This window comes from Nyctereutes procyonoides, unplaced genomic scaffold, assembly GCF_905146905.1.
Source record: "Nyctereutes procyonoides isolate TBG_1078 unplaced genomic scaffold, NYPRO_anot_genome, whole genome shotgun sequence".
Taxonomy (NCBI): domain Eukaryota; kingdom Metazoa; phylum Chordata; class Mammalia; order Carnivora; family Canidae; genus Nyctereutes; species Nyctereutes procyonoides.
Window position 1 is genome coordinate 32,779,651 of NW_026575125.1, and position 7,043 is coordinate 32,786,693.

A 7,043-nucleotide genomic window follows, 5' to 3' on the forward strand; every position below is an offset into this window, starting at 1 on the left:
TTACTGGAACTCTATTTCGTCTCGTCTTCGTTTGCAGATTGGTTAACTCTTGTCTGTGTTCAGTTATTGATGGTAGCACTTTGCAAAAAAAACAAGATACACCAACAAAGTGATTTTTGTTAACTCCCTCCCCAGAAGCTACAAGGTCAGTAGGCAAATGGCCTGCCTTTTGGTGCATGGACAACAGTTTTACCAAACGTTGGCTACGACACAATTGGAGTCACCATCTTTCCAGCCTGCTTTATCTGTTTTCTCATTGCCTGCTGCCCAAAGTGCTAAGCAAATAGCATATACTTCATATTCTATTAAGTCAGCCTTGCTTCTGGTAGCAAATTCAGTGTTAGGGTGTCTGGCCACCTTAACAGAGATCAGATAACAATGGTCTTTTATTTTTTAAAAGATTTTAATATTTATTGATGAGAGACACACACAGAGAGAGGCAGAGACGTAGGAAGAGGGAGGAGCAGGCTTCCCACAGGGAGGCTGATGCAGAACTCGATCCCAGGACCCCGGGATCATGACCTGAGTCAAAGGCAGACACTCAACCACTGAGCTCCCCCAGGTGCCCCAACAATGGTCTTTTTAAAAATAGTTTATTGCTCCCTCACAGAAAAGTCTCACCTGGAAGGTAGACTGAGGAATAGGGAAACCCTTAAAAAGTCATCCAGGGACCTGGCATTTTTCTTCTTTTTTGTTTTATCAACCCTTTGGATGTTGTCTTCATTTATTTGATTAAAAGAGGCTCACCGGGGATCCCTGGGTGGCTCAGTGGTTTAGTGCCTGCCTTCAGCCCAGGGCATGATCCTGGAGTCCCGGGATCAAGTCCCACGTCAGGTTCCCTGCATGGAGCCTGCTTCTCCCTCTGCCTGTGTCTCTGCCTCTCTCTCTCTCTTTCTCTCTCTCTCTCTCTCCCTCTCTCTGTGTCTTTCATGAATAAATAAATAAAATCTTAAAAAAAAGAGGCTCACCAGCACTTATTTGTACTCTGGATTGCAGAAACAGGGAAAGGGGAAGTAGAAGGCAAGAAGCTTCCTTTTAAGAATGTGACAAAGATGTCACACCATTTCTTCCATTCAACGGTGTATCAGAGCTGTCTCACACAGCATGCACCAGCTCATGAGAGGCAATTGTTAAACTTGTAAAAATTACCAAAAAATAAAAAAATAAACTTGTAAAAATTCTGTGAGCCGGCTATTAAACATAGCCATTATTAAAAACTAAATTGTATAAATTTACCATTAAAAAATTGTATTTTAAAAAGGCAAGTATTGGGCAGCCCAGGTGGCTTAGCGGTTTAGCACCATCTTCCGCCCAGGGCATGATCCTGGAGACCCCGGGATCGAGTCCCACATCGGGCTCCCTGCATGGAACCTGCTTCTCCCTCTGCCTGTGTCTCTGCCTTTCTCTCTCTCTCTCTCTCTCATGAATAAATAAAATCTTTAAAATAAATAAATAAATAAAAAGGCAAGTATTCAGAGCTCATCTTAGCTATTTTACTACATTTTACTATTATCTATGCTTTTGTTGCTATTTGAATCTATGCTATCCATATGGCAGGAATAATGTTGTTATTGTCAATTTCTTCCCAACTCTCCACTCAGTGACAATGTATCTTGAAATCAGACATGCTGGGAGTATTTACACCATAGAAATCAGCAAATGCTAGAAATCAAGGCTCTTCTTCCCACCCTCCAACCCCAGAGAGCTGGTGGTTAAACATTTCCTGACATATCATTGCTTCCACTATATCTCTTTGGCCAGAATTTACTCACATGGCCATATCTAGCTGCAAGGGAGGCTAGGACATGTAATCTCCAGCTGGGTGGCCCTATGCCCAGCTATACAACAGAGATTCTATTTCGAGGAAGAAGGAGAAAATGCATATTGGAGGACAAAAAGCGTTCTCATGTTTTGATGTAGAAGAGCTAGCTCTGAACAGGTTTCTAGAACTGAGATCCACTCTGTCACTGGGTCCTTAGTAGAGATGGTAATAAACTCAAAATAGAGATTTTTAGTGCTTGTCTAGTTCACTATCACAGATTTAGTGAAAATTAGCAATTTCAATTTATTATTGTAGACAGAGCACCTAAAATAAGCCTCTACCCTATGTCAAGTTCCTAGAAAATGCACTATATATATACCAATATATATATAACCTATATATATACAAAACCAATATTATATATATAACCAATATAATATATATATTATAAATAAACCTATAATTGTGCTGGAAAACAAGAAAGTGAGCCCTTTGTACTTCCAGAAACTATGAGGAATCACAGAGGGGAAGAATAATGATCTAGAATTTAAGAATGTACCTAAAATCCAAAATATGCCCAGGTGAGCACTCTATACCCGGCTCCACTTTTAAGGAAATCCAAATTAAAACAATGAGTGTACTCAGATATAAAAGCAAGTCTGTACTTTTGATTTGCTAAGGGATTACAATGTGGAGGTACCTAGCCTCTGGCTCCTTCTTCCTTCCTCAAAACAGTTCTTATAAAGGGCGAGTCTTGTTTTAAAATTTCAAGTCTGTAGGCATTTTTTTTCTACTGATGTGCCAAACTCTACAATTTAGTGCTCAATAGAGACTCTTAAGGCAAGAAAAGATATGACCAGTGACTGGATGCAATGCTTATCTTGGGTATTTGCTTGCAGAGTAAATATCCATGTGAGCTGTTTGCTCTTTCTACATTCAAGTATAATGAAGATGTTTGGACTATGTAATATAATCAGAGATGTGTCTTATGCATATATAACTTATATCAAATGAGCATTCTATCCAAACATTTTATCTTTTAAATCATGTTAGAACCAAGAACAAAAAAAAAAAACAGAAGTAAAAATATTCCCAGGGTGATGGATGTTAACCTGTTTATTTCCTCCTCACACACACAAAATAAAAATGGCGGTGTCTGTTTTTAGCAGCATTTTCCATAAGAGATCAGGAAAGCTATTACAGGATGAATTCTTGGCATTTGATGATAAGACTAAGCAGCACTTCTATGGATTTAACACAGCTGGAAAAGGCTGTACAAATAAACAATACTTTAGGATGTTAGACATCTGGATTCTGGCAGGAAAGAATACAAAATTATAAAATTATTTTTATTTTTAATTATTTTTTTATAAAATCATTTTTAAATTATGCATCTATTTCTCATTTTTTGATTACTAGACACCTTCTTATAATAATCCTGAGTTCCTATTATATGTCATGTGCCACTAAGCCCTAAAATAAGCACAAAGATGCCCTCCAGGAGCTCACGAGCTAATGGAATAAAAGATATTTCAGCTCAAATTTTTGTATAAATATTGAGGGCAAATACCTATTGACTGTACCTTTTTTAAAACAAGTGCTGTCTACCTCAACAAGTTGGGAATGCCTGCATTAGGAGATGTGAGTAGCAGGCAGGAGGTCTGTAATTCCTTAATTTCTTCAGCAAAGAGCACAGCCTGAATGCTCTAGTTTAGAGGGAGAGATAAATCCTTTTTAATTAGCCCACTTTTCCCCTAAAGGGGCACAACTGGGAAAGAAGGAGAGAGGACAGGACTGAACTAATAATTTTCCACAAACACTTTGAATCTTGCTTTTAGCTATGACAGGAACCAATTTTAGTGATGTATATATAGGAACTGGCTTTACTAATGGGGCCAATTCCTTCATTTCCTGGATGAGGTTACTAAGGTCAGAGGAGGTCCAGGGCCTTGCCCCAGCTCCTACCAGAGAGAAGTTGGCGGATCTGGACATGGAATATGGTTTTCCTAGTATCTTATCTGATATTTATTCCACTCAATTCTATTTGTTCTTCCCCCCCATTCCCGCCCCCAGACCTAATTGTTATGCCTATAGTAACTGTTTACCATGGGAACATCTGGTGATCTCCCATTTGACAGCCGGCATCCAAAATTCTAAGTATATATTTGAGCACTGGAACAGAAGGGAAAAAGTGAGGGATTCTCTCACTTTTTAAGAGCATACCTGGATGGTCTCCATGATCACTACTTTTTAATGTTGTTAAATATGGCTGTATTTTGTAATTCAAACTATACCGGGCAATGATCAACACTTCTCTACCATAAATGTCAAGATAGAAGTCGGGAAGGCAGGGTGTGGGGCAGCCTTGGTGGTGGAAGAGGACCACCCTGCCATGTGCCCTGCAAGTGTCATCAGAAGTTCAGCATAGAGACTTCAGCCAACCCTTTCAAAGCTTATTCTGTGTGCTTTTTATATATATAAAAGCTGGCTCTTTATTTTATTTATTTTTTGTTTTGTTTTTATTGAAGTTCGATTTGCCAACATATAGTATAACACCCAATGCTCATCCCATCAAGTGCCCTCCTCAGTGCCCGTCACCCAGTCACCCCATCCCCCCACCCACCTCCCCTTCTGCAATCCTTTGTTCGTTTCCCAGAATTAGGAGTCTCTCATGCTTTGTCTCCCTCTCCAATTTTTCCCACTCAGTTCCCCTCCTTTCCCTTATAATCCCCTTCACTATTTCTTATATTCCCCGTATGAGTGAAACCATATGATGATTGTCCTTCTCTGACTGACTTACTTCACTCAGCATAATACCCTCCAGTTCCATCCATGTCATAGCAAATGGTGAGTATTCATCATTTCTAATGGCTGAGGAATATTCCATTGTATACATACACCACAGCCTCTTTATCCATTCATCTTTTGATGGACACCGAGGCTCCTTCCACAGTTTGGCTATTGTGGACATTGCTGCTAAAAAAAATCGGGGTGCAGGTGTCCCGGCGTTTCATTGCATCTGTATCTTTGGGGTAAATCCCCAGCAGTGCAATTGCTGGGTCGTAGGGCAGATCTATTTTTAACTCTTTGAGGAACCTCCACACAGTTTTCCAGAGTGGCTGCACCAGTTCACATTCCCACCAACACTGCAAGAGGGTCCCCCTTTCTCCACATCCTCTCCAACATTTGTTATTTCCTGTCTTTTTAATTCTCACTGGTGTGAGGTGCTATCTCATTGTGGTTTTGATTTGTGTTTCCCTGAATACAAGTGATGCGGAGCATTTTCTGATGTGCTTGTTGGCCATGTGTATGTCTTCTTTGGTGAAATTTCTGTTCATGTCTTCTGCCCATTTCCTGATTGGATTGTTTGTTTGCTGTTGAGTTTAATAAGTTCTTTATAGATCTTGGATACTAGCCCTTGATCTGATATGTCATTTGCAAATATCTTCTCCCATTCTTTAGGTTGTCTTTTAGTTTTTTGACTGTTATCTATTGCTGTGCAGAAGCTTTTTATCCTGATTAAGCTCCAATAGTTCATTTTTGCTTTTGTTTCCTTTGCCTTCATAGATGTGTCTTGCAAGAAGTTACTGTGGCCATTCTGTGTGCTCTTAACATTCATTTAAATTCCCTTCCTGCTTAAGATTCTGAAGACTGAAATCTAGAACTTGTCACATAAAGTCACCCAAAGCATCACAGCCAGTAAAGGTGCAGATGTGGGCTTGAAGTCAGATCTGACCCTCTCAAGTTGACACTCTAACTACTTTGATTCTAAGGTCTAGAAAGAAAAGGGAATGGTCTACCTGGCCTTTACTCCAGAGTGACTTTCTTTAGTTTTCAGAAGCCATTATTCCATATATAGGGAGGCCTTGGGAAGTGAGAATCTCCAATCAGATACTTTATTGTAAGGATTGTGAGTTCTGTAAAACAACTTATGAGCAGGAATAAAGAGGACACATGCTTGCTGCTCTTGTCAATGCTGCATCTAGGGAAACTTAGATGTCCCGGATATTTTTGTTTATTTATTTTTTAAGATTTTACTTATTTATTCATGAGAGAGAGAGAGAGAATGAGAGAGAGACAGAGACACAGGCAGAGGGAGAAGCAGGCTCCATGCAGGGAGCCCGACGTGGGACCTGATCCCGGGTCTCCAGGATCAGGCTCTGGATTGACGGCAGCGCTAAACTGCTGAGCCACCGGGGCTGCCCCAGATGTCCTGGATGTTGAAGGAAAAACATCATGGGGCACCTGGGTGGCTCAGTCAGTTGAGCATCCAACTCTAGGTTTTGGCTCAGGTCATGATCTCAGGGTCATGAGATTGCATCCCGCGTCAGGGCTCCAGATTCAGTGCAGAGTCAGCTTGGGATTCTCTGCCTCTCCCTCTGCTCTCTCTGTGTGTGTGTCTCTCTCTGGAATAAATAAGTAAATAAATATCTAAAACATTAAATAAATAAAGGAAAAACTTCAGTCCAGCAGAGGATAATTCACCGGAGCAGCAAAGAATACTGAGTAGACCCTAGGACTGTTTCTGCAGAGTTAGTAACAGGAACCCTAAGTGACCTGGGAATACTTACTGTGGGTCAGCAAGAGATCATCAGGCCCCATGGGACTTCAGGTTGCAGCATTTGGTTTGCTGCAGATTGGTTAGCAGAATCATACTTCTTTAGCATAAAAATCCCTTGTGATGTGGTGTGGCCAGGACTCTTTCAGGTTGGGGGGTTGATGCCTGTCTACTGAGCAGTGCAATACAGACAATTCTCCAGGATTCTCAAACAACAACAACAAACAAACAAACAAAAAACAAAAACAAAAAAAGGAGAAAGTTAAGCCGACTCTTTTACAACAGATGTTACTAATCCTAGAGATATTTTCAGATGCTACATAGGTTTTCTGTTTTCATAATAAGGTCAAATGAAGCCAAGTAACTCGTGGTTGTGGCATGGGTTTGTATTGGGCGATAATCAGAAAAGAGTCTTTATAAGAAATATTGAGAAGCAAAGTACAATTTGCCTAATAATAGCCACCCAGTGAAAAAGAATTGCTTAAACTTCTCTTGGGTGCTTTAATCTCAGTTCTGACAAAATGAATGCCTGTTGGCAATTTAACAGTTCCTTGGTTTTTAGCTGAAAGAAAATCGAATAAATGGAGTGCTGCTAATGTTTGAGGTAAATGTGCAGTCTTGCAGGACTAGAATTAACTTGTTTTCCAAATAGATAAAAATATATCATAATTATACTTCATTGAGATATTTTTTGTGCATTGTTTTATGTTTGTTATGTTATAC